The following is a 13,281-nucleotide window of genomic DNA, read 5'->3' as shown; positions in this document are numbered from 1 at the left end:
AGATATAAAGATATGAAAGAATTCTAATTGGCACAACTTCCCAGAATCAGTGTCAAGGTAACAGTCTAACTGCTCATCAGAAGCAGAAACTGATAACAAAGTCTTTGAGAAATACCTTTCAGAGACTGGAGAAGTCTCTTATTTTGAAAAGTTCTTCTCTGCTGCTATTTTCAGACATTGAGTAATGCAAAAAGGTTTTTTAGGTGAACTCAGCTGACTACTTGTAAAAAAGTCAATAGTAGAAAAGGAGATGTAGAAATCTTTTTTCTTTTCCTTTCCTTTTTCTTTTTTTGGACCATTTGGAGTTTTCTAGGAATGGTTTGGGAGCTTTTCCTTTAATTACACCCAGGCTTTCTTCATAAAAATGAACACAAGATTGATCTATTCTCTAACTTTATAGTCTTTTACTTTAAAAACTCCAGCCTAGTAGATGCATTTTTAGGGCGTATGCCCAGTCACAACCCTCTTTCCCTTAGAGCTGAACTGTCACTACCTACCCACATGGGCAGGCCTAACAAGAGTACATACAACCCTTCCTCTGGGGCCATAGCCAATCAGACTAGAGGTAAACTTCTAAATATGATGAGTCAATTTAGTCTTGTTTCCAGGAATTTGGAGTTGAGATTCAGAAATTCTAGTTGATTTATTCAGTTGTCTTAGTTGAGTAACACAAATTTCTGAAGAGAGGAAGGAATTTTCTATTGTGGTGGTCATTTTGAGCCGCATTGGTTTCAAAGAAAGAGAAATAGGAATCCAACATGCTGGGTATATACCCAAAGGAATAGAAATCATTCTACTAGAAAAACACATGCTGATAGACAAAGTGAGGCGACCACATAGATGGACAGAATGAACGCAAGAGTGTGAAAGGGAGACCAGAAGAGCCATTGTCTTGGTTTTGGATGGATTTCCTCTGATGTTCCTAGACTTTGCTAATGCCATTGATAGGCCCTTGATTCCATGGCAAACCTCAGGGTCATCATAACATTTTGTCCCTTTTACTTGTCCTTTGTCCTTTTTGAATTAAGTGGGTTTTATTATTTGCAACCAAAAAACAAAAGTTAGTGGAATATTCACCCAATTACAAAAGTAAATTTTGACAGCTCAACACACTCTTTGACTTCAATTGCTAGTGACTGATCACTTAGAAGGGTACTTGTAATGCCAACTCAGTAATCTCAAAGAACATACTGTTTATATCCCCACATTTCCATGGTTGTTTTCCATGGTCCTTTGTCTTGAATCCTCTGTAGAGCACACTCACTTATTATGTATCATTGCAGGAAAACAGACTTTAAGAATAGATCATCAACCAATATTTATGTCTGTCACTGGAGCTAGGGGTCCTCTATACTATGTCTTCTCCTGTTATTACCACAGGAGTCATAAAGACCAAGATTCAAATCCTTCAGCCTTTCCTCAAATCCTCCAGGCTTTCCTCAGATGATGAAGTTCTGCTGATGTTAAAAATCAGTGTAGACACCACACCTTCCTCTCTAGACTTCTTAGTTCCTTCTGTTGCAATTTACAATGTAGCCTTTTAATTTAATTTAATTTAATTTAATTTTTTGAAATATAATTTTAAGTTCCAGGATACATGTGCAGGACATGGAGGTTTTTTACATAGGTAAACATGTGCCATGGTGGTTTGCAATTATTAAAAAGTCAAAAAACAATAGATGCTGGCAAAGCTGTGGAGCAAGGCAATGCTTATACACTATTGGTGGGATGTACATTAGTTCAATGACTGTGGAAAGTACTTAGGAGATTTCTCAAATAACTTAAAACAGAGTTACCAATCAACCCAGTAATCCCATTACTGGGTATATATCCAAAGAAAAATAAATTGTTCTACCAAATGTCACATGCACTTGTATGTTAATCACAGCACTATTTGCGGTAGCAAAGACATGCAAACAACTTAAGTGCCCATAAACAGACTGGATGAAGCAAATGTGGTACATATATACCATGGAATACTATACAGCCATAAAAAGAATGAAATCATGCCCTTTGCTGCAACATGGATGAAGCTGGAGGCCATTATCCTAAGTGAATCAATGCAGGAAGGGAAAACCAAATACCGCATGTTCTCACGTGTAAGTGGAAACTAAACACTTGTGGACATAAAGACAGCAACAATACACACTGGGACTACTAGAAGGAGGAGGGAAGAAGGGGTATATGTGTTGAAAAACTAACTATTGGGTACTACGCTCAGTACCTGGGTGATGGTATCAATTGTATACCAAGCTTCAGCATCATGCAAAATACCCAGGTAATAAACCTGCACATGTACCCCATGAACGTAAAATAAGTTGAAGTTATTAAATAAACACATGTATTTTTTAAAAAATGTAGTGTTTGTCTCTGAAAGCAATCTTATTAATCATACTCAGATTTTGCACTTATTTATTGCCTACTGGTTTCCTCCAAGACTAGGAGCTGTGTTTAGATTCATCCTATATAATTGAGAAATTTTTTCCTTTTTCCATCTTTTCCTTGAATTTCTATCAGCTTTCATTCAATCGACCAATTATTACTGATCTCTCATCATGTTTTAGGCCATGTGCTAGACTCTGGCTATACAGTGGTGAATAATGAAAAATACTTGGTTTTCCTTTACTGGGGGAAATTGATATTAAGTATATAAATGAGCATAATAATAATTCGCATTGGTGATAAGAGTTCTGAAAGCAAGTGAAAATATGGAAGACTACAGAGGAAACACAATTGCTAGAGGAGGTAGGGAAGGCTTCTCAGCAGAGGTGACATTTTGTCCATGATGGGACAGCTGAGGTAAAAAGCCAAAGAAGTCAGTCCCCAGACAGGGAAGTAAGGGTTTTGAGATCTTTAGGATTTGAAGTAAGGGTGGAGGGCAGTGAATTTTTCCTGTCAAACCCTGAGCTGGGAAAAATTTGGCATTTTGGAATATTTTAAGGGAAGCCAATGTGAAATCCATTTATAACAAGTATTTTACAGTACCCCTTTTACTATCCTGAAGTGAAATTTGCATGTACTTACATTCATCATTTCAAAAAAAAAATAAAATCAATATAATGCCTTAACTGGAATACAATAAAGAAACAAAAGTCAGTAAATATATTGCAAGTTAATAAGAGTTTTAATGTGTGAATTCTTGACCACAAATATTCTAGAAGGTATAATGAAGTTGTTAGACGTTTGTAATCCAAACATCAAATCACTATGAATGAAATACAGCATGGTTAGGTTGCTTGGTAACTCACATTTCATGAGTTAGGTTGCTATTGATGACATGATATTCCTACATGAGGAACAAATATTTGGTAATTTTCTGAATAAAATGAAATCCACTTCCCTTGATTAACACAGAAGTCATTTATATTAAATCCTTGTAAAAGTTATTTCTTAAATATAAAAATATAATCACATTCAGGTATTAAGTTTGGAAGAAATGTTTTAACTTACATGAATATTTAGTGGGATATTCTAAAGTTGTGTGGAATGAAGGTAGTTTCTTCACCATGCTAGCTCAACCCATTAAATGTTAATAGTGACCTCCACTCACTCTGATAAACAAGAATGTACTTCCCAGGGAATGTGCTACATCCTTAAGAGTCCCAGAGTTAAGCCTTATGACTAATTGGAAGAGATACTCAAGGCAAGGCTGGAGAATGGGCAGGGCTGGGTCATCCAGAAAGTCTACAACCCAGCAGGCTGGTCAGAGTTGCGGGCCCCTCCTTCAAGGTCTCGTGGGTCGTTGCATAAACTTTTAACTTTAGTCTTTCGGCTTTGTTTTATGACTATTTCTTATAAACAACATATTTTTTTCTGAGTTGTTTTTAGACTCACTTTAAGAGACATTATCAACCCCTTGGGTCTCTAGGTTGCAAACCACTGTGTATAAACACAAACTGGAGCAGTGCCAATAAACAGAGGCTGCTCAAAATGTATTCGATAAGCAAATACAAATCAACTACTTTCTTTAATTTTCTTAAATCTTTTAGAAGTTATGCATACTGATTTTATTTTATATGTGGTTATTTGTAAACGTTCTTAAACCATTATTGATATTTTCTGTAATTATCAAAATTAAATTTGTAAACATTCTTAAACCATTATTGATATTTTCTGTAATTATCAAAATTAAGAGTGAAATAGTTTATTTTGAAACCTCTTTATTCAAGAGGGCTTCTATTCTTCCCTTATTACTTGTCTTTGTTAATCAGGTCTTGGGATTTAGATCTATTTTATAACTGAGACTTTGTTTCATTAAAAAACCTTTCTTTTGGCCGGGCGCGGTGGCTCAAGCCTGTAATCCCAGCACTTTGGGAGGCCGAGACGGGTGGATCACTAGGTCAGGAGATCGAGACCATCCTGGCTAACACGGTGAAACCCCGTCTCTACTAAAAAAAAAAAAATACAAAAAACTAGCCGGGCGAGGTGGCGGGCACCTGTAGTCCCAGCTACTCAGGAGGCTGAGACAGGAGAATGGCCCGAACCCGGGAGGCGGAGCTTGCAGTGAGCTGAGATCCGGCCACTGCACTCCAGCCTGGGCGACAGAGCGAGACTCCGTCTCAAAAAAAAAAAAAAAAAAAAAAAAACCTTTCTTTTTGACATTTACCTCTAGTTATATAACTAGATTTGCAATTATTTGGATATCTGATTTTAATTGGTCTCCATGTTCACTGCCTGTTCTTTTATGCTGACTTTTGTGTTCCTGAGTTGTTAATTATATCTCTTCTTCTGTTTGTCTTCAAATAATTTTTTTCAAGAGGGTTACAAAGGTGGCATCTTTCTAGAGACCTTGTATTTGATCACCTTCGGTAAGAGGCCACTTGGATAAGTATTGAATTCTTGGGTTACAACCCTTGAATAATTAGCTCCTGAAAACCGAAAGTTGATTTGAATAACATAGCATTTTAAAGAACACCATTTCCAAGAACACTGTTATTTACACTGTTTCAAAATGTAAATTTTTCAAAATCGATTTTTGTTTCAGCTTCTGTATGTGGAGCAACTTATTTATTGCTAGATATGAGATGCCCTATCCCATCTCTCCCTTAGAAGATCAGATACAACAGAGACATCAGAGGGTTTGGCAGTCATTTATTCTTTCATTTATTCAACCAAGAATACAAAGGTGTATGATTCACCTAACTTTTATTGAGCAGTTACATTTTTGCTTATAAACACTATTTAAAAGAAGAGACATTAAGGAATTTACTATCTGGTTGGAGAGAAGAAATCTATAAAAATAACTGGAGAGCCAATTTTAGGGCAGGATACACATAAACCATGTCTGTAAAGCAACGAGATAGATGTTTCATGCTAGAAGTAAAAAACTAATATCTATACACACTTAATATATACCAAAGTCATAAAACTACTTATTTATTTACTTTTGCATTTAGTGTTTGCCCATCTCTGTCTAGGATATTGAATACCTATCTAAAAGTGATTAAAATTGAGTGAGGAACTCAAAGAGTTTATAGAACGGTGAGAAAGAATCAGTCATAAGAAAATGCATCTGGAGTAAAACTGGATAGTATAGACTTCCTGGAAAGGGCAGATATTGATGCTACCTCAGTGTGTTATTTGAGTAGATACACAGTTAAACAGAAAGGATGTAAAACCTCAGACTGAAGGTAAAGTGTCACTATGTTTATGATTTTTTTCTTTTGTTGAGTACAGGGGACTTTATTGATGGTACATGACAAGGTGGGGCTCCCTAGGCTTCTCCCATTCTTCAGGGGTCTGGCATTGAAACGGTGTTGAAGGGAGAGTCTCAGCATGTCAGGGACAGAATGTGGCAGGGACTTGCTAGCAGCCAAGGGCCTCTTTTCCTGTTGTTTTCTCACTGGGGATGATAGTCTAGGACAGTGTGGCACGGACTTGCCTGCAGCTGAGAGCCTCTGTTTTCTTGTTGTGTTCTCACAGGGACTGATGGTCTAGGGGGCTCTTACTCCTTGGAGGCCATGTGTACCATAAAGTCTACCACCCTGTTGCTGTAGCCAAATTCATTGTCATACCAGAATATGAGCTTGACAGAGTGATCGTGCAGGATAATGCCAGCCCCAGGGTCAAAGATCGAAGGGTCAATGTCACTGTTAAAGTTGAAGGAGATAACTTGGTGCTCAGTGTAGCCCCACCATGCTTTTGAGGGGACCCTTCCATGCCTCCTTCATTACCTTCTTGGTGTTACCATATCTGGCAGGTTTCTTTAGATGGCAGGTCAGGTCCACAACCAACATATTGGCAGTGGGGACACAGAAGGCCATGCCAGTGAGCTTCTCATTCAGTGTGGGGATGACCTTGCCTTGGCAGCACTAATTAATTGCAGGGATGATGTTCTGTAGAGCTCCATAGCTGTCATCCCAGTTTCCAGAGGGGCTGTCTTCATCTTCTGGGTGGCAGTGATGGCATGGACTGTGGTCATGAATCCCTCCATGATGCCAAAGTTGTCATGGATGACCTTGGCTGGGTGTGCTAAGCAGTAGGTGGAACAGGAAGCATTACTGATGATTGTGAAGTTGTTTTTGTTTTCCTCGTGATTCACACCCAACACAAACATGGGCCATCAGCAAAAGGGACGGAAATCATGACCTCTCTAAGTGAGCCCTAGGCTTTTCCAAGGTAGTGATGATGCTTGTGGATTCCACAACATAATCAGTACTGGTATCCCCCTATTTGATTTGGATGGGATCTTGCTCCTGGAAGATAGTAATGGGATTGTCATTGATGACAAGCTTCCCATTCTCAGCCTTGATGGTGCGTGGAACTTGCCATGGAACATGTGGACCATGTAGTTGAGGTCAATGAAGAGGTCATTGATGGTGACAATAACCACTTTGCTAGAGTTAAAACTAGTCCTAGTGACCAGGCACCCAGTAAGGCCAAATCCATTTACTCTGGCCTTCACTTCAACCTTCGTGTCTCAGGGACATGGCTGGCACTGGACAAGATGTGACTGTCTGTAGAATGGGAGGAGCAGAAAGCCTATATTTATGATTTTTATATAATTGCATCAGCATGGAAGAACTGTTGGTGCCTAGTATGCATCTTGCATATTTGGCATCTAAAACTATTGCTTGATTTAATTGCATTTCAATCTAAAACTTTGTGTTTTTTTGTAATATTAACATTTGGGGGGATTTCTGCTCAACTGCTCTTCACAGAATAGAACACAGAGATGGTAGAATTGATAAACTGTAAACTAATGTGGCTGAATCTTTTGTAATGGTTGATTTTGTGTCACAGGGTGCCCAGATAATTTGGTTAAACATTTTTTCTGTGTGTGTGTGTGAGAGTATTTCTGGATAAGATTAACATTTGAATTAGTAAACTGAGTATAGCCGATTGCCCTGCACAATGTCCCCAGGCCTCATCCAATCAGTTGAACATTGAATAAAAACAGAAGGCTGAGTAAGGAAGAATTCGCTCTCTCTGCTTGACTTCCTTTGAGTTGGGACATCAGTCTCCTCCTGCCTTTGGACTTGGACTGAGACTGAAACTTACACCATCAGCTCTCTTGCTTCTTGGGCCTCACACTTGGACTGGAGCTATACCATCAGCTCTCTCTGAGCCTGCTGACTCTCCTAGCTTGCAGATCTTAGGACTTGTCATCCCTCATACTGCATGAGCCAATTCTTTATAATAAATCTCTCTCTCTCCCCCACCCCCAACACACACACTAGTGGTTCTGTTCTCTGGACACATTTTGTATGGAGTCTAATACATATTTTGTATGGCATCTAATACACATTTTGATATGGAGTCTAGAGGAAAAGAATCTTAAGAATGAGCTTTCTGAATTGGTTCTGGGGTTTTGGAATTGGCTCTCAAACGTAATTGGATTTAGAGATGCTCATAACTCTATTTCCAGTAGTAAAAAGAGCATTGATAGTACATGTTGTGCTCTGGTGATAGTGATACACAAAATAGCACCATTTGATGCTCTTAACCACTTCCAGGAAGTAAAGATCTGAATGACTGTTTATATGATACTTTCTAACATTTTTGGCAAACTAATGAGTATAATGAGATTGGCTGGTTGCTCCTATTGTCACTAGACAGAGTGGGAAAAATAAAGGATGAGCTCAGGGATTTGAATATGATAAAGATCAGTGTCCTAGAGGCTGATGGGTGGATCATAGGAATCAATTAGCCTGTTTACCTGAAAGGGTGCTTGTACCAGGTGTTAACAGACTGGGTGAGTAATTTGAGGGACTTGCTCCAATATTGGGAAAAATGAAAACATGAGGCCCTCTTGGAAAGTTTTTAAGAGCAGAGATAAGCTTTGTTAATCTTTGAAAAAAATGCACATCCATGGGCTTGGTACCTTTTTACTGGGTAAAAGGTACTTGGTACCATTTTACTGTGTTCAATAAAGGCTGGTCAAACTGGGCCACATTCTTGATGATGGAGCATTTCCCTTCCTGTTTAGGCTTTTCAATGGCAATAGAATTGTCTAGTAGCTGAAGAATGAGTGCTCAGGTGCAAATTCTGGCAAACTAATAGGGAACGTTTATTGATATAAACTTGCCTTACTCCAGAATAAGTATTTTTTGGCTGGCAGTGTTTTTTTATTTTATAGTTGTCTCGATTACTAGCAATAAACTTAGGGCATATAAATTCTAACTTGGTTTTAACGGTAGGAGAGTATATGGCATGAGATCCCTCTCCTTCAATTTAAGTAGGATAATCATATTAACCAAATAATCAGGCTCTTATAAAATATATTTTAATAAAAATATCCCCATACCAAAGAATCCCTTTGGTGATTAATAAAAAGTTGGTATAATGAGGTTGTAATCTCCAGCTCAGTAGGAGGGAGGGAACTACAATGGGAAGTATTGAGATTCTTCAACCCCATCAGGGAACAATTACAATAATAATCATAATAACAATAACAATAGCAAAAAACCCAATAGTACTTGCCATTTATATTACGCTAGAGCCAGAAATTCTATACAGAGGGAGGGTGGCACCCTAGTAGGAAGGAGGTAGTAAGGCTAGGAGACACCTTGAGGTTGAATTGGTATAGCACTTTACCTTCGACTGAGAAGATGACAACTGTTAGGATCAAAGAATGGGTATGCGCCGGGCGCGGTGGCTTACGCATGTAATCCCAGCACTTTGGGAGACCAAGATGGGCGGATCACCTGAGGTCAGGAGTTTGAGACCAGCCTGGCCAACATGGTGAAACGTCGTCTCTACTAAAAATACAAAAATTAGCTGGACATGTTTGCGGGCACCTGTACAGCTACTTGGGAGCCTGAGGCGAGAGAATCACTTGAACACGAGAGGTGGAGGTTGCAGTGAGCCGAGACTATGCCATTGCACACTTCAGCCTGGCCACAAGAGTGAAACTGTCTCAAAAAAAAAAAAAAAAAAAAAGAATGGGGATGGGGCAGGTGAGTGGAGGTGAGGAATCAGGATGGGGGTGACACATATCAGGCTGCCTCAGTCTTGTGGGCTGAACTGTTCTAAGCCAAGTAGGCACCTCACTACCAAATGAAAGACCCAGTGATGATTTTAAATGCATTCAATCCAAGCCTGTGCCTTTGACAGTCAGTTTTCTCTAAGAACTTATCCGTAATGTTGACAGGATACCCAACTAATTATCTTTGGTCACTTAATTAATTAATTCTTACAAGAAGTTTAACACCTGAACCCTCTTCTCACTCCCCACAAACTACTTCTTTATGGCTGATGCATGGTGCTTTGCCATTTCAGAACTTGAAATAGTTTATTCACATCAATATGCCTATTGCAGATATAATTCCTGTATAGTCTTTGTTCAAAGAAAATATTATTTGTTCTTTAATTTCTGTTATGTCATTCTCTCACAGGATGGTGCTAGCATATATAAGACTGAATCACCAAAGTCTTCCGTGGAAGTTAATGAACTTCTGTGAGTACACTTTACGTTATATAGGAAGTTGTTTGGTAGCAACTAGCACATATTTGGGTGACAAGGGGTTAATATGCTTCCACCTACATAAAAGTTCAAAGTTTGATTATTATGCATTGCATACCAGGGTGGATGACAGTAGTTTTGATTTTGTCAGGATAAATGTGTTCTCCCTGCTCCAACCATTATGCCAAGGATGGCCTTATTCTAGAACCTCCAAATTCCGTTTTGAACATTCCTAGTCATCATTCTTAAAATTGAAATATTTTCTACTAGTACATGAGCTCATGAGAGCTTTCATAGCTGTAATTAAAGATGCATAAAAGGCATGTAACACTTTCAACTCAAGTCACATGCTGGTCTGTTTTATCAACTATTCGCAAAAGTTCTCCTGATTGGTGATTAAAAGTGGATTAACAATTTGAGTTTCTTTCTTCAGGGTTATCAGATTCTTCAGCAGAGTATTTGAGCCATGCCTTGAGGCACATACTTCAAGTTGCTGCATCCAGTTTTAAACTCCAGATTGAGCTTTACATATTAAACGTGCACATTTGTTCTCACATTTTTGAGCTTTGCCAGGGGCTCCCTCTCTAATTAATCATCCCGCGGGTTTAGGAAACTTCTGCCCAGTCCTTTCTGATTTGTTAAAAGAAAGAGAGAAGGTTTTAGTCTGAAAAAGGCCTTATCTGATAAACATCACATTATATGGATTTTTACATTTAAGTACATTTTCTTTTTAAATCTGGTGGCTTTCCCAAACTAGAAAGATGGAGTGTTTGCATACATCCACCATTCACCAACATTAACAGAAAGAAAGCTTGATACAGTAAGGGAAAGAAACGGCTATTTAATAGTTCTTTTATTTTCCATTCAGATCACATACACATTAACCAAACGAGGCCTCACAGCATGGAATCTGATATCACAGCAATGTTTTCAGGAAGCAATAATTGAACACTCCTCATTAAAAAGGTTCATAAAAGAATCCTATTAAAACCAATACAAATAATAAACCTTGAAAATGCTGCTTTAAATTCCAAGAGGATGGCGAAGATCTGCGACAGTAACAGTCTTCCTATTCATAGAGTGATTTTGAAAATCTTGTGGGCTGAATTTTTCCAAGCCAAGCAGGCATCTCACTACCCAATGAAAGACCCAAGGACTATTTTAAATGCATTCAATCCAAGCCTGTGCCTTTCACAATCAGTTTTCTCCAAGAATTTATCCCTAATCTTGACAGGATACCCAACCGAAAGGCTAATTATTTTTAATCACTTAATTAATAGGTAATTCTTACAAAGAGCCCAACACCTGAACCCACTAAGTCCTCTTTGCATGGGCAAATCCAGCTGGTTTGATGCGCTAATTTCACTAAATGAAATTTGGACAAACTGTATGTTACCGCAAATAATGGTAAATGTATCCAATTCAAAAACAGTAATAAAAAAGTATTTTTTTGTTCCCCTTTTAATCACAGAGGCGGCTGTGGTAGGCCCCAAATGCACAGGGCATATGGCTCACCTCACCACCCCAGATGGTGCTGCTGGCCCAGCCTCCCCAGCGTCCACCCTGGCAGTCTGTCCTCATTTCCTTGGCCCTCACCCCGTCTCCTCAGCCTTCCAGCTGCACTGCTATTGTATGCTGCTCTTTCTCGACAATCTCCTTGTGTTTTCTGTGATGTCTCAGGATGTTTTCTTCTTCTCAGGGGTTTTCCAAGCTTCTTCCACACTCAGGTGCTCAGACCTGTTTATGGTCTGGGTTGTGAAGGAGATCAAAATTCATATGGACAGGCATTTGTGTATTAGCCAAGAGTTGCTAATGCATTACTTGATTATAAGTCTCAGAGAAATGGGATGAAAGATCTTAGATTTTTATACATTCTGGTTCAATGCTTTCTCAGTTCTTCTGATCTGAAAAGAATAAAGGACCCCTTTCAGCTAAGCACTTTCTGTTTTATTTCTTATAAAGCCATGTAGTGGCTGTTATTGCCAACACAGTAGTCATTTAATAAACCCCGAATGTAGCATTTCTTCTCATTCGTTTCAGTGAGTGCTGTTCTTTTCTGTGTTTATTTTTTATTTTTTTTCCATGCAATATTTCTTGCACCCTCTTATTACTCCTCAGTCTTTGGATTCTAGATCAGTGGTTCTCAAGCTTTGCCTGCATCAGAATACCTAAAGGGCTTGTACAACACTGATTGCTGGATCTCATTCCCAGAGTTGCTGATGTGGTAGGTCCAGGTGGGCCAGGGAATTTGCATTTCTAACATATTCTCAGGTGATTCTGCGGCTGCTGGTCCAGGGACAGCACTTTGGGAACCGCTGCTCTAGAGAGAAGAGAAACTAGAGGTTAAGTGTTTTAGCTTCAGGGTCAGTTGTAATCCCTGCTTCACTACCCTTCTAGCTGGGTAGTTTCTCAGCTGATAAAGCTCCCCCAAGTTCAGTTTCTTCACTCTTAAAATGAGTTTGTTAAAACATCCTTAGCAGGATTGTTTAAAGGAAAAAATTAGATAATGTTTATTAAGCCTTTGAAAGAAAAGTGATCATGGTGGGTGTTTTGTTGTTATTACTTTTTATTTCTTCCTGAGGACTCAACTTTTAGGACTTCTAATTGAATCATAAAGGATCCTTCGAGCATCCAATTTGGTTAAGGAATTGTGTGTCTGTTTAGAAAATAAGAAAATTAAATCCTTTTGGGAGGATCTTGACCAGATAATGATTCTAAAATCTCATGCTCAATAATAGTCAACAGAATTTTGAAAGGAGGCACCTCTTTTGATTGGGGTTATACCACAATCAAAACACAGTCCCAAGAAATCAAAATATATTATAAAGTCACAAAAATCAAAATAGCATGGTATTGGCTTAGGAAAATGTAAATCAATTAAATGAGCAGAGTAAAAAATTTTATATCACATTGAGAGACAGGACTAGCTGGATTTCCTAGGTCAACTAAGAATTCCTAAGCCTAGCTGGGGAAGGTGACCACATCTACCTTTAAACAGGGGTCTTGTAACTTAGTTCACACCCAACCAATCAGGTAGGAAAGAGGGCTCACTAAAATACTAATTAGGCTAAAAGCAGGAGGTAAAGAAATAGTCAAATCATATATCGCCTGAGAGCACAGTGGGAGGGACAATGATCGGGATATAAACCCAGGCATTTGAGCAGGGAGGGGCAACCCCCTTTGGGTCCCCTCTCATTGTATTGGAGTTCTGTTTTCACTCTATTAAATCTTACAACTGCACACTCTTCTGGTCTGTGTTACCCGCTCGAGCTGAGCTTTCGCTCACCGTCCACCACTGCTGTTTGCCCCAGTCGGCTGATTTCCACCCCTAGGGATCCAACAGGATGTCCATTGAGATCCTGATTCAGTGAGGCACC

General features: G+C 38.9%; 1 long non-coding RNA gene across 1 annotated transcript in view; it reads left to right on the top strand.

The window, feature by feature from the left end:
- LOC139363173 (uncharacterized) overlaps positions 1–11,920 on the top strand; it is a 34,576-nt gene extending 22,656 nt beyond the window's left edge. Inside the window, exons 2-3 of the long non-coding RNA XR_011623117.1 lie at positions 9,837–9,898; positions 10,338–11,920. This is a non-coding gene — a long non-coding RNA (uncharacterized lncRNA). The remainder of the gene's footprint in view (positions 1–9,836; positions 9,899–10,337) is intronic.
- The last annotated feature ends 1,361 nt before the right edge of the window (positions 11,921–13,281 follow it).

The sequence above is a fragment of the Macaca nemestrina genome, chromosome 5 (genome assembly GCF_043159975.1).
Source record: "Macaca nemestrina isolate mMacNem1 chromosome 5, mMacNem.hap1, whole genome shotgun sequence".
Lineage (NCBI taxonomy): Eukaryota > Metazoa > Chordata > Mammalia > Primates > Cercopithecidae > Macaca > Macaca nemestrina.
The sequence above is the reverse complement of the archived record's forward strand: the minus strand, read 5'-3'. Positions and strand labels throughout refer to the sequence as shown.